General features: G+C 36.8%; 1 long non-coding RNA gene across 2 annotated transcripts in view; it reads left to right on the forward strand.

Moving 5' to 3' along the window:
* Window positions 1-3,658: 3,658 nt before the first annotated feature.
* The window catches only part of LOC108522798 (uncharacterized), an 18,230-nt gene continuing 6,309 nt past the window's right edge, over window positions 3,659-15,579 (forward strand). Inside the window, exons 1-2 of one of the 2 annotated variants that reach the window (XR_001883607.1) lie at window positions 3,659-3,721; window positions 4,269-4,504. This is a non-coding gene — a long non-coding RNA (uncharacterized LOC108522798). Of the gene's footprint in view, window positions 3,722-3,939; window positions 4,505-15,579 lie in introns of those variants that run through there. The other variant, XR_001883606.1, reaches the window with a different exon arrangement.

A 15,579-nucleotide genomic window follows, 5' to 3' on the forward strand; every position in this document is an offset into this window, starting at 1 on the left:
TGGCACACGCCTGTAGTCCCAGCTACTTGGGAGGCTGAGGCAGAAGAATCGCCGGAACCCAGGAGGCAGAGGTTGTAGTGAGCCGAGACCACGCCACTGCACTCCAGCCTCAGTGAGAGAGTGAGACTTCATCTCAAAAAAAACAAAAAACCAAAAAACAAAACAAAAGAAACTGCTTTTAATGGTTAATTTTGTGACACTGGCTTTGATGGTAGCCATTGTACAGCCATCCCATTGAGAGAAATGAGCCTGGTTGTGTTGGAGGTATAAAAAAGTCCTGACAGTCAAATGACTCATTACCTTGTTTATCTACATTGTTCCATTTTCCTGTACACCCTCTGACTTTAACAGATGGCTCAAAAAATGATGTTCCTGTCCATGATTTCTTCTTGAATAAACCAAAAACACACTTGCTGCGCTTCCCCGACTTTTCAGACGATGTTGTAAAACTAGTCATGGTATATCAGCACGTACAGATCATTGCTGCTGTAGAACACTTTACTCCGTTTTTTCTCCTCTTTCTCTTAAATCAGGGGTCAGCAAACCATGCTCATGGGCCAAATCTGACCCATCCCTTTTTGTGTGTGATCTGCAAGTTCTACGAATGGCTTTACTTTTGCCTCTTCTCAATTAATATATAAAGCATAAAAGTGGTAGTGAGAACAGAATCAAGGAGACTTTATAATAAAGGGGACCCAGGTATTGAGTCTATAAATAATAACAGGTATTAATCTGTCAACTTCTCAAAGAAACAGTTTCGTTTATTATCTCCAGTGTTTAGTACACTGCTTGTCACAGCGTCTGTGATGGTAAATTCTCCTTGGATTAACTGTCATCTCAGTACCTGATTCATTGTAGGTTCTTGACAAATGCATGAGTAATTGGGTAAACAACAAAGAGTTATTGTGGAGCCTCTGTTACATGTGGAGCACAGTGGGGTAATGAGTGAATATAAGAAGTGGACCTTGAATTTAAGATTCTTAAAATCTCATGAGATTAAAATACTTTATGATTATGATGTCAATAGACAATTATCAGTTGAATTATGTAGAATAGACCATTGCTTTCAAACTGGGGTGCTTAGACCCCTGGGGTCTTCTTTCCTGGCATTACAGAGTTCTCTTTTCCCATTTTTCCTTTTCTATAGCCTACCTCTTCATCTAAGAAAGGTAAACATTTCACCTTTCTAATTCTTACTATGGCTTATTGCTCTGGGCTGTATCTCCCAGGGCACAGATAATTTGAAATACTGACTTGAAAGAAGGGTCGTTTAATTGATTAAATGAAAGATTCTCAAAATCTGTCTTTTACTATCTTGAATGTATTTCTCTTAAAAATGAAGGATGGCATTAGAAATGGGGACATTTTGGCTTTTGTTGTGTGTTCTGAAGTCAGAAACACTAACTGTAGTCATGGGCCTAACTTTCATTTAATGACCTACTCTTTCATCCCCCACCATTATCAAGAAATTCATAGCTCTTGACAAAGATAAAGCAAAAAGCAAAAGCATTGATAAGAAATAATGAAAGTTAAAATGGCTTCCACCTTTCTACCCTCCCCTCAGACATATTTCATTAGATTGGTTTTTCCTACATCCCAATGCTTATCCTTAGAATAAGTCACTAACCAAAAAGAAAAGCGCCTGTTAACAGCACAGGTAGAATAAGTTAGTGATGATTAATTTAAAATGTGTAACTAGAGTATTTTTAGGGACTATCAAATTTTCAAGTTACCTTGGATAAAGCCTATGGATAAATATGCTTTTGTATGTCATTCCTTTTAGTTTAAATATACTTTATAATAATAAGCATATTTAAATTACAATGTTCACCTAATTTCGCCTTATAAAATGTTTAATATTTTCTACTTTTGTTATAAAATAAAGACATGAAAGCATGAGGAAAATTAATGAAGTACAGTTTTTTATGGTATATAACTTTCTCTTTGTTTACATAAAACAGGTTTGATTACATTTAATGAAGTAAATGGTGAAATTCCTTAATCTCATACATTATTCTTATTTAATTTTTCTAATAAGCTAGTAGCTTATGGGATACAGGCAACATTCACAGGACATGTTTAGAATAAATAAAGGCCAAAAAATATCTTGTGAGACACAGGCAGAATCCATAAGCATCTATTAAATATAATAGATAGTAGGTAACCTGTAAGATATGGATTGTTTGAGACCAGGAGTTCAAGACTAGCCTGGGCCAAATAGCAAGATCCTATCTCTAGTTAAACAGAAGAAATGGAATGTGTGATGGAAAAAACAAGAGATTTACTTACAGATACAAAGACATGGAAAGACCAAGTCTTAAAATATGATGCTGCCACTTCTGGGCTGACAACTAAGTCATACTTAAATTGTCCATCCACTGGTGACTCCTGGTATGGCCTTATTTTGGCCCCACATGTGCTCTGCCTAAGAAATTCAGTCGAAGCCTAAAGCCGGTGAGCTGACTGATTCCCAAGCACTAGCTGTGGCCAGGCACACTTTATCCTGAGTCTCTCAGATGAGCTGGTGTTTGTTTTGGCTCCAGGTACTTTCTGTTCACTCTTCTTCTTCTTTTTTTTTTTTTTTTTAAGAGATGGGGTTTCACCATGTTGCCCAGGCTGGTCTCACATTTCTGCTCTCAAGCGATCCTCCTGCCTCAGCCTCCTAAAGTGGTAGATATGAGCCACTGCACCTGGCCTAAACCCCCCGTTAAAACCTCAGCTCTGGTCTTCATAACCTCACCACCCATGGGGGAGATTGAAGCAGGAAAAGACACTATGTGAACACTGTGTGATCCCCAAACTTTGGAAAGTATGGTGTTCCAATCCTTGTCTGTATGGGGATGTCTTGTCTGGGTTCTAGGCACTTTAGCCTTTCTGGGGCTCTTCCTGCATGAAGAAATATTAAAAATATTTACTACTGAATTAGAATGAAGACTAGTATAATCTGGGGTAGATTACATTCATTCTTTCTTTCTGACTTAAAAAAAATTAAAACAGTTTTGTGGGCTCCTAAAGATGGATGGTCCCTGGGCATTGTGTCTGTGGTGCCTCATGGAGAAGCTGACCCTGGTTCAACGTTCTTATACCCTATCCTAAGTGTATTAACTTAACCCATCTCTTTCCCTTGCCTCTTGTTATATTTTAAATTGATTAAATAGCTCATGTGATTCAAGTATTTAAATTTGGTTGGTGAGCCTTTCTGTTCCGTGACCTTTGAGATAGCTTCTTGACAGCATACTTGGAGGGTACCATTGCATCAAGGTAATTCCCCCTACAACATTCCCCAAAGTCAAACATCCGCATTTAGTACACACATGCATACCAGCCTAACAATGAGTACCTTCTCTTTCATTCTAGGCCTCCTTTAGTAAAGAACTTATCATTTTAACCACATATTAAATGTTACACCATTACAAGTTAATTAATGAAAAGCAGAAAATAGATATATTCTCAATTTTATAACTTACAAAATTATAATGAATGATTTTATAATTATAATGTGTAACTAATTATATTAGACCAATATCATTTTAATCCTAACAACTTCTAGTAATTTATATTATGGTATTATAAAGTTATATGATTCATGCCTTTCCCAGTAGATTTTAGAATTCATTTTTTTTGGATAAAAAATTAACTCAGTGTCTTTTTTTCTGATAGACTGATTTAGCTGATTGATTATCTTGAGAAGGAGTGCTGGCTTTGCTAACGAGGCTATGTGGTAAATTTTTTTTATAAACTGAGTGAGCTAAATATGTAGCTCCAAGGTTTTGACTATATATATACTCTACATGTATATTGGTATATCATATATTTACATATGTAATTAGAAAAAGTATATTGAAATAATTTATTTTCATAGCATTTTCCAAGTACACTGAATTAAACAAGATAACTAAAAAAAAAAAAAAAAAAAAAAAATCACATGCAAAAATGGCATCAGTTGGTCTAAGCTCTGCACTTGGCCATAATCTGGCTTCAATGTCTTTTGCAGCGGGCAGGATGACCCCCAAATATGTCCATGCTCTAATCCCTGGAAACTGAATATGTTACATTACACGGTAAAGGGGATTTTGCTGATGTAATTAAGGTTATGAACCTTAAAATAGGGGGACTATCTTTGATTATTCAGGTGGGCCCAAACTTATCCCATGAGCCTTTAAAAGAAATGAACTTTCCCTAGCTTGGGACAGAGGATGTATCAGAAGATAGAAGGGGTTGAAGCATAAGAAGCATTTTACTCACTGTTGTTGGCTTTAAATATGAAGACAGCATCCAGAATCAAGGCTCTTGGAGCAGATAACAACCTCTGACTGACAGCCAGCAAGGAAGTGGGAACCTCAGTGCCACTGCTGAAAGGAGCCGAACTCTGCCAACAACCTGCGTGGGCCTGGCAGCGTGTTCTCTCCGAGAGCCTCCACAGAAGAGCCAAGGCCAGGCAGTGCCTTGATTTTGGCCTTGAGATTGGGAGGAAAGAAGCCAGCCGAGCCTGTCCTACAGAACAGTGAGTTTTCTGAATGACAGACTTGTGAGATAATAAATTTGTGTGGTGTTAAGCCACTGAATTGGTGGTAATTTATTGCAGCAGCAATAGAAAAATGAATATATGCCTCTTTGCTTTCAAGAAAGAGTCACTTCTGCAACTGGTTTGTTGGTTTGTTAACTTTCTATTTTATTCCACCTGGGAAAGTGGTCTTTACAGAGGAAAACACAACTGTCCATGTTTCAGTCACACTGTGGGCCTCTTGAGTCATCATTGTAATGACTCTAGTAGCATTCAATTGAAATGAAGCAAAATGCAAAGAGATTAATTTTGGAAGTCCCTTATTTATTTTTTAACGGCCTAAAAAAATCAGGGATGGGCTACTTTTCTGTGAGGTTAGTGGCCACAGCTCTGGGAAATGAGTCAACTAACCCTGGACTCAACATTATTTAACTGAGCTTTAGGTCCTTCACAATGGAAAGGAGAATTGGAATACTACATTATTAAACAGCCTCAACTCCTTGCAGGTCAATCATAACACAAGAGTTCAGAAAAATGTTCGAAAGAGCACTTTAGGTTCAAGTCTCATTCTTGAGTCTATTCTTGGTCTATGCTGAGAGGGAAGATTTTCAAGTGGTTCCTGTTCTATCCAATTCATCCCAGGCTCCTCCATGATCCTGAGTCCTATGTACTCAGTCCAATAGGCAGTCTCTGATCTTCATTCCCTTTGAAGTGTATTGGGAAAACCACCCTCATCTTTATACCCCTGCTGCTCCCTTACTAGTCTCCTCAGTTCCAGGAAACTACCTTGTCTTCTTCTCAGTCACAGGCTAGTCATTCAGTTCTACTTGATTCTCCTCTGGATGAGAATGAAATGGTGATGGTGATTGGTTGTGAAGCAGGAAGTGAGCTCTTCAGGTCCTTTGGGTAGAACTATAAGATAAGCAGCCCTTTGACATTGCCAACATGAGCCTCCTCTTTTAATAATTCCAATGAATTATGGTCAAAGAGTCTTTGATTCCCCTACCACCTTAAGCGGAATTGCCAAAAGCTACTATATTATTCTAGCTTTGTTACATAGCATGACCCAAGACAAGAGTTGGGAAACGGAAAATAGAACTATGACAGGTTAGTGGAACTTGAAGAGAGTGAGGTTTTGTGGACAGAAACGAACTGCGTCCTTCAGTCAACAAATGCAGTCAGCCTATGGCAATCCCATGGGAAGGGAGCTGGGGAACAGATACTCTGACTTGACTTCTCTTTATTTATCTGGTCTTCTGCAGGCTTCCCCCATTAACTGTAATAAACTAGAAGCTAGAAGGAAAGGCAATCCTGTTCTTCAGTCCATCCAGATCAGTCTCACAGGGCATGGGCAGCTTGGAAATCAGACCTGGAGATGAAATGAGGGTTATCCAGCAGCTCTGGATAGCATGAAATCAAAGACAGTCATGATCCCAGTAAGGCTCTTGGGATAAGGTCCTAGAGCTTTATAAGAGTAGGGGCACAGAGATTGAGGAAGCAGGAGTGTGCAGCAGTGGCTGTGTTCTCAGGGATCTGAGGAAAGTGACACATGGCATCACAGGAATGGCACTGGGGCATTGTGGAACATCCTGATAACTACCTCAGCTCCAGAGGATGTATTTGTATTTGCACGCACTTCAGTGAGAGCTCTGGCCTCCTCATTTAAAGCAATGGCACTCAGGTCTCCTGAAATCAGTGTGCCTGTGTGTGTGTGTGTGTGTGTGTGAACATGCATTTAATGCTAGGAAAACAAGGGTTAGAATGTACAAGACACACTTTGGAATTAGTGTCTCATTCATAAATAATCCTTTTACTCTGGGAACAACTCTTACTGTATAGGAGATGGTTTATCAGTGGCACATGTATACTGAATAACACTGCTCCTTTGGCTGCAGCTGAGTGATTCAGGAATGGAGATCTGACCTTTGTCAGGCCAATTTGAAGCCTTCCCCAGGATTTTTCCAGCTGGAAATATACAAAAATAACTTTGTTTTTCTAGTCTGGGCGAAGGAGACATTACTAGGTGGGGTATTCAACAGTTGCTGGATGCCCTATTTCCTGGCACATGGAAGAAGCCATCTGCTTTGACAGGAAACCAAGCCCATCCATAAGAAGCACAGACAAGATATAGAGAAGAGCCCAGGAAATACTCAGTTTAAATTGTTTTTGAAGCTTCACCCCGACCTTGCCATTTGAGTATTGAATCCTTTAGTAAAGTAAATTACCCAGTATTCCTTTAACAAATAGCATTCTTCTTTGTCAAAGCTTGCTTGAGTTGTATTTTCAACAGAGTCCTGACTAATACAGTTGATACAGTTAATAGTCCAAGCTAATTTTTCCATGCATAGCACAGATGATAGTAGGGATCCAATGACAGGAAGTCAGAAGCTAGAGAGATCCTTATAGACAGGCAAGGTAAGATGAGAAGCTTGAATAAAGCTTTGACCTAGAAGGATGGGGAGGATTCTTTGGCTGCAGAGTACTGTACTCCAGGCAAGGAGATGATCAGAAGGAAGGTGGCACCAATTCCAAAGACATATTTATGGTCAAGGACTAGTTGGAATCAAAATGCATGAAGTGGGAGATGAGATTGGAAAGGAGCTTCACTGTTGAGGACTTTGAATGCCAGGCTAAGACATTTGTGCTTTATTGTAACATAGGGAGACATTGAAGTATTTGAACATGGAGGTGATATATGAAAGTTGTATTTTAGGAATATTGACCAGATCGCATACAGGATGAGATAAAGAGAGTAAGAAGTGGTGTTATTAAGTTGGTGCAAAAGTTATTGCAGTTTTTGACATTAAAAGTAATGGCAAAAACTGCAAACTGCAATTACTTGTGCAGCAACCTCAGACACCCAAATTGGAAGGCAATTGCAGTCTTCCTGGTATGAGTGCCCAGGGCCTGGACTAGGGAATTAGAAGTGGCAATTGAAAGGAGAGAGGGCATGTCTTATTCATCTGTTTCCTTCACATCACTTAGAGTAACTGTCACCTTGTAGGCGCTCATCAAATTCTCGTAAATAAATAAGGAATTCGCATCAAGTAGTTATATATATAATCAACATGTATTAAGATATTTTAGGTTACAATTTTAAAGTTACTCCCGAAAACCATGTTGTTGAATTACTGAGGACATTTAGTCTGAATATTGTAGTTGACAGTGGATTTCATAACAATCTCAGGTAAATTAATTAGAGAATTATATGCGATTTTTTGTTATGAACTAGAAAGCACAATATCTTCAACCACTTAAAATGTTATTTGGTATTATACAATCAAAACTTCTATGAGCTCAATGGAAATAGAGAAATTTTCTTTTTCCTTATACATTATCTTTAGAGAGAATAGCTAGAACAAAGATAATCAATAATGATGCAGGAAGATAGACACCTTATATATTCCATGGATTTCATATCTTAAGTACTATACTTTCAATACTTGATTATTTTATCTTCCTTTCATTAATAGAATACCATGCCACTCTCCCATCCTTGAATTTTGGAAGAGCAATGCATGCACAGATGGAGGTTGTATTTCTTAGCTTCACTTGAAGTTAGATGTGACCATGTGAATAAGATGTCCCAATAAAATGTGAATAAGAGGAATATGTACAATTTCTGTGTCACCTCCATTCAAGGAAATTACTTGTTCTCTATGCCCTCATTTTCTCCTTCTTGTCAGTTGGAAGGCAGACATGGTAGCAAACAAGTTTGGATCATAGAAAAGCTTTGATCATACCCTTAGAAGACAACTGAGCAACAAGATGGAGGATACCTGCGACCCCTTGGGACCTTGTAGAATAGAGAGAATCACCTGTCTTAGACTGTTAGGTGGATCTGGCTTGAAATTAAGTTTCAAAAATTATCGTGGTAAAGGTGATTGGACGTGCATCCTGAAGGACTCTGAATGCCAGGATAGAGAATAGCGAATCAACATCATAAATATTGGGGAGCTTGAAGTTTCATTTTTTGTTTTGTTTGTTTGTTTTTAAAGCAGGTGCTTAGCAATCAGGGAATAGAATATCTTCGGAAGGCAGTAGTGCAGTATGGAAGATGGATTGGAGAGCTGAAACCTGATGTCAATTGAGAACTCATTGAAATAATTTTGGAACAAGATGAGGACTCTATCTAGATTAGTGTTAGTAGAAATAGAAAGGGAAGATTGAATTTAAGAGATATTAGGGAAATGTTCTAGTGTGGGGTAGCTTTGAAAATGTGCGTGGGTAGAGGGTAAGAAACCAGGGAAGGAGGAACCAGCAATGCAAAACTGTCCAGGGACAGAGGGAGAATCACTGATGGAGTCAGATCTTGTATGAGGAGGGAAAAGGCAAGATTGAAGGCTTATGTGACCTTTTGCACGTCTTTTTTTCCTCATGTTTTAGTTCTTAATTACATCAGTAGTTAAAACCTCAGTTTGTGGAATCAGACAGATCCAGTAATGTGCTAGCACTGTTCTGTATCAGCTACTAGAGCTGATTGCTAAATTTTCAGGAACTTTGAGAGCTAGTTGTTAAACACAGCATTAGAAAAATCAAACTACATAAACTTATAATTAAATAAATTACATTAAAAACAAAAGTCAGAAATACTATAAACTTATTGTTTCGTAGTTGTTTTCTCTCAATTTTCTATTATTTTTGTTGTTGAAGTTATTTATATCCCTCATATCAGTATGAAGAGAATGCCATATAGTGGTTTGCTACTGTGCCTCTCTTGATAATTCTGTTTTCAGTGATGTCATGTTGATAGCTTGAAATCCTTGTAGCATTGGTGGGAGTATTTACATCCCAGAAATTGGTAAACATTAAAAGTTAGGTCTTGGTTTATTTTGTTGATTGTCTAGACCAGGGATTGGCAAACTGTAGCCTGCAGACCTGCCACCTGTTGTTGTAAATTAAGTCTTACTTACTGGAACACAGTCACTTCCTTTTATTTATTTATTTATTTATTTATTTATTTATTGTTTATGTTATGTTATTTATTTATTATGCTATGTTATTTATTGTTTAGGTTATGTTAAATAAATAACCATATGTTACTTATTTATTGTTTATGGTTACTGCCATAGTAACCAGTAACCAGTAACCATACTGCCAGCCCAGTTCCCCCACCATCTCATACCCAAACATGTAGTACAAGGGTCTTGGGATCACCCAGCTCAGTCCAACACTGTTGACACCTAAACACTCCTCCTGGGTAGTGGGGGGGGGTCTGAAGTTGTGCCCACTCAAACTGCCACTACTACCATAGCTGACATCCACCCACATACACTACCTATGTGTTTGGGGACTGGCCTGCCCAGTCTGTTGCAGTCATCATAACAATGGCACAGATTGGTTGGGTCCCAGAGGGTTGTACCACCACTGCTACTGCCATTTCCCATAGTATGCCCACTGCCCAGGGGCTTGATAAACCACCCAACTACTTGGCCCACCACTGCCATTCCTGGCACCTGAGCAAGACACCTGGAGACCCAAGAATGGGCCTGCCTGGGACCACTAACACCATTGCTAGTGTATGCCACCCTGGGTCCCAAGGACAGCCATGCTCAGTCCACTGTTGCCACTAGTGAAGCTCAAAGACTATCTGACTTGGCATCCCAGTCCTCAACAAAATTTCACTATAGCCTCTACTAACAACTGTACCTTAAGTTACCAAGGAAATAACAGCCACCACTAATGCTATTTATAGCTGGAGAAATCAAACAAATACTGCACTGCTGTACACATTCAGAATCAAAGCCAAAGTGTCCTACCCAACCTGTACCACAGATACATCTCCAGGAAAATGTTCTTCTCTACGAAAGCAAATTCAAAAATTAGAAGGGACTGTTATACAACATGTGTAGATATCAATGTAAGGACACAGGAACATGAAAAAGCAAAGAAATATGACACCTCCAAAGGAGCACAATAATTCTCCAGTAACAGATCCTGATAAAAAATAAATGTATAAAATCCCAGAAAATAAATAATTCAAAATGGGTACTAAAGAATCTCAGTGAGATACAACAAAGTACTGAAGAATAATATCAAGAAATCAGAAAAGCAATTCAAGATATGAATGAGATGTTTGTCAATGAGATAGACATCAAAAAAGAACCAAACAAATTCTGGAACTGAAGAATGCATTGAATAAAATAAAAGTACACTCAAAGGCTTGAAGACAGATCTTTTGTAATAACCCAGTCAGACAAAAACAATAAAAAAAGATTAAAAAATAACAAGCAAACCCTATGTGACATATGGGACACTATAAAGCAAATAAAGATTCAAACTTTTGGTGACCCAGAGGCTGAAGTGGAAACTAAAGGGTTAGGAAAACTACATAACGAAATAATAGATGAAAACTTCTCAAGTCTAGCAGGAGATTTAGACATCCAGATACAGGAGGCCCAAAGTTCTTTAATTAGATACAGTTCCAAAAGGTCTTCTCCACAGCACATTATAGTCAAACTGTCAAAAGTTAAAGACAAAGAGAAAATTCTAAAAAATAGCAAGAGAAAAGCTTTAGTCACTTATTAAAGAAAACTCCTATCAGACTAATAGTGAATTTCTCCACAGAAACCTTACAGGCCAGGAGAGAATGAGATGATATATTCAAACTGTTAAAAGGGAAAAATTGTCAGCCAAGGACACTACCCAGCAAAGTTATATGTCATAAACGAAAGAGAAATAAAGTATTTTCCAGACAAGCAAAAGCTGAGGGAATTCATCACTGCTAGCCTGGATGTACAAGAAATGCTTAAGGAAGTTCTATATTAGAAGCAAAAGAATGATAACTATCATCATGAAAACATACAAAAATATAAAAACCACCAGTAGGGCAAACACACAAGCAAGGAGGAGAAAAAAACTTAAATGTTACAACTATAGAGTATCAGCAAACCATAATGACAAGAGATGAGGAAAGGCATAAAGAATATACAAAACAACCAGAAATCAATTGATAAAATGACAGGAATAAGCCCTCACATATCAATACTAACTTTAAATATAAATGGATTAAACTTTCCTCTTAAAATATATACACTGGAATAAATAAAAGAATGACCCAAACAAGAAACTCATTTCACTTGTAAGTACACATATAAACTAAAAGGAAAGGGATGGAAAAAGATATTTCATGCAAATGAAAACCAAAAGCAAGCAGTAGTTAAATCAGATAAAACAGACTTTAAGTCAAAAACCATAAAAAGAGACAAAGAATGTCATTATATAATGACAAGAGGATCACTTCAGCAAGAAGATATTCTAAACATATATGCACCCAATGTGGGAGCACCCAGACATATAAAGCAAATATTACTAGGTAGAAAGAGATAGACTCCAATATAATAACTGTTGGCAATTTCAACAACCCATCTTCAGCATTGGACAAATCATGTAGACAGAACATTAACAAAGAAATGGTTGATTTAGAGTGCACGTTAGACCAAATGGACCTAATAGACGTTTAGAGAACATTTCATTTAACAGCTATAGAATACACTTTATTCTCATCAGCACATGGAACATTCTCCAGAATAGACCACACGTTAGGATACAAAACAATTCTCAACAAATTTTAGAACCTGAAATACATCAAATATCTTTTCAGACCCCAGAGGGATAAAACTAGAAAACAATAACAAAAGAAACTTTGGAAACTGTACAAATACATAGAAAGTGAACAACATGCTCCTGAATAACCTTCGGGTCAAGGAAGAAACTAAGGAAGAAATAAACAAATTTCTTGAAACAAGTGAAAATCAAAACACAACTTGCAGAAACCGATGGGATACAGCAAAAGAAGTGCTGTATAAAGCTGTTAAAAAGAATATTGTACTTTTATTATTTATAAATTATGGTATACCTATCTTTTATAATTTGTAATAAAGATACAATGCATAATATACACAATTTTTTGGAGAACAGTTACCAGCACACTGCTGGACAGATCTAGGTTTAAGTTACAAGAATTTTAAGTAAGTAATTTATTCTTTCTAAGCCACAGTGTCTGTCCATATTTGCACTCTATTATAGCAAGAAGTTACTAATATTATTTATTAGATAAGGGGTAGTGATATGGTTTGGCTATGTACCCTGCCAAATCTCATCTTGAATTCCCACATGTTGTGGGAAAGACTCGGTGGGAGGTAATTGAATCACAGAGGGAGGGCTTTCCTGTGCTGTTCTTGTGATAGTGAACAAGTCTCACAAGATCTGATGGTTATATTAAAAACGGGACTTTCCCTGCACAAGCTCTCTTCTCTTATCTGCTGCCATGTGAGACATGTCTTTCACCTTGCACCATGATTGTGTGGCTTCCCCAGTCACGTGGAACTGCAAGTGCAATAAATCTCTTTCTTTTGAAAATTGCCCAGTCTCAAGGATGTCTTTATGAGCAGCATGAAAACACACTAATACAGGTAGCAACCTTTTTCTTTTTACAGCCAGAAAGTAAGTATATTTGACTTTGTGAGCCATATTGTTCCTGTTACAACTATTCAATTCTGTCACTGTAGCATGAAAGCAGCCATAGACAATACATTAATGAATGACTGTGGCTGTGTTCCTATAAAACTTTACTGAATAAACAGGTAGTAGGCTGCATTTGGCCCATGAGCTATAGATTGCTGAATCCTGCACTAGATTATACATTTCTTGAGAGTGAGAATTATGCCTATCTTGATAAAACTTGTATCCTTAGAACTTGACACAGTTCCTAGCACACATAGCAAAAGATAATAAATATTTGTTGAACTGTTAATACAAAACAGCAGTAAAAATGAATGTACTAATGCCGCCTGAAACAACATGGTTAGCACTCACAAACATCATGTTTAGCAAGAAAAGCCAGAGGCAAAAGAAAACATACTGCAAAGATCCATTTCTACAAAGTTCAAAAACAGGCAAAACTGGACTCCTGCTTCCAGTCATGATGGGGTAACAGATTTAATTTAGCCTCCCACTTCAAACAACTAAAAATGAAGACAAACTCTATGATACAATAATTTATGACAATGGGAAACAGGCAGCACTGGACTTGAACTTCCAAGAAAAAAGAGAAAAAAGAAACAAATAGAGTAAGTCCTATAATCATTTCAGTTTAATTTCTAGATACAGTTTCTAGATTGCAGCACGGGATGGAGGAACTCAAACCCAAATCCTGGTTGTCTTGCTGAGTGAAGGAGACAGGGCTAAGAATTTGGGAATCCAATGAGGCTAGAACTTGGAGACGAGGAAGATCAGTAGAGAGCTCCAGAGATCTGTAGAGATGTCCCCTTGTATCTTTGGTTGAGTGTTAATCTGCACCTAAGGGCAGAGAAAATTACGCTAGGCCAAGAAAAAAAACACTGGAAAACACTAACTAATTTCTAGAATTCACACATAGTGAAGAAAATCTTATGTTACTATGACTGAGAATGGAAAGATATCATAATACATGGGACATTGGATAGAATCCTCAGAAGGGTGTATTATTAGTAGTGGGATGAATTAGCTCTAAAACAGTGGTTACTCTGGATTAACCTTAATATTGCATGACAGCACCTCTGAAAAAGATCAAATTGATTTAAAGTAAGTGCAAACCAGAATAAGGTCCAATACAATATTAAGCAATAAAACAAAATATCACACCTCAAAATCTAAAATTTATGTGGATCAACTAATCAAAAATTACTAAGTATTTTCAGAAGAGGAAAACATGGCCCATAACAAGGGAAAAAACCTAGTCTGTAAAACAGACCCAGAAATGATACAAAATATAAAATTAACAAAAAATTAAACCAGCTTATAAACATGCCCCATTCATTGATTTAAGAAAAGTGAGTAAAGCATAGACACAATGAGGAGAGAAATGGAAGTTATAAGAAGATTCAAATAGAATTTCTAGCTATGAAAAATGTAATAGAAATAAAAAAGACTCTGGATGAGATTAGCAGCAGAGTAGATACCATAAAAAAATAAGTGAACCCAAAGGTACAGCAATAGGAATTATCCAAAAAGAAGTACGATGAGAAAAAATACTTAAAACAGAATAAACAGAGCATGACTTTTCTGTATAAAAGCACTAAATGGTCTAAAATATGTGTCATTGGAGTCCCAAGGTAGAAAAAAAATGAGAAGAAACAGTAAATGAACATTTTCCATAAGAAATGAAATTTATAAAGCAATCCAAACAGATAAATGAATCCCAAACAGAATAAATATAAAAGAACCAGACTGAAGAACCACCACATTGTAATCAAATTGATGAAAATCATTAATAAAGGGAATTTTACAAGCAGTCAGAGAAAACCAAACATTACAAACCAGATAAGGTTGATGCCAGACTTTAAATCAGAAACTAGGTAAATCAAAAGAAAATTGAGCAGCATTTTTACTTCATGAGAAACGGGTGCAGGAAACAAAACAAAAACAAAACAAAATACTGTTAAGTGATAATTCAATAACATGTAATCATATAAAATGATTTTAAAAGGAATTTTAATATAAAATGGAGCTTGAAGAATTCACTACCAGCAAGTTTCCAATGTAAGAAGGTTTTGAAAAGGTCTTTTGCGGGAGGGAAATAATGGAAGAAATTTGGCTCTATGCAAGTAATTGAAGAATGTTGGAAGAGGTAAATATACTGGTACGTATAACAGACTTTTGTCCTCATTTAAAATTTTTTTAAAAATTCACTGCTTGAAACAACAATAATAATGTGTTGTGGAATTTATAACACATATAGAACTATACATATTAGGACAAAGGACAGGAGAAAGAAAATGGAATTATACCCTTGTAAACGTGTTACAATATACATGAAGTCGTTAAAGTAATATATGGAGATAGACGATGTTAAGTCAAATATATGTATTTTAAGCCCTAGAGCAACCACTTAAAATAATACAAAGCATAGTCATTAATAAGCTAACATTAAACATAAAATAATCATCCAAATGAAGGCAGAAAAAGAGGAAAATGGAAGAAAAAATAGATTAAATAAAAACTAGGTGGAAATATGGTGGTTTAAAACACAAGAATAATAGGATACATAACTAGATGGTTTAAAACAAAAGTATATTAAAATTACATTAACTATA

Source organism: Rhinopithecus bieti, unplaced genomic scaffold (assembly GCF_001698545.2).
Source record: "Rhinopithecus bieti isolate Rb0 unplaced genomic scaffold, ASM169854v2 scaffold_64915, whole genome shotgun sequence".
NCBI classification, from domain to species: domain Eukaryota; kingdom Metazoa; phylum Chordata; class Mammalia; order Primates; family Cercopithecidae; genus Rhinopithecus; species Rhinopithecus bieti.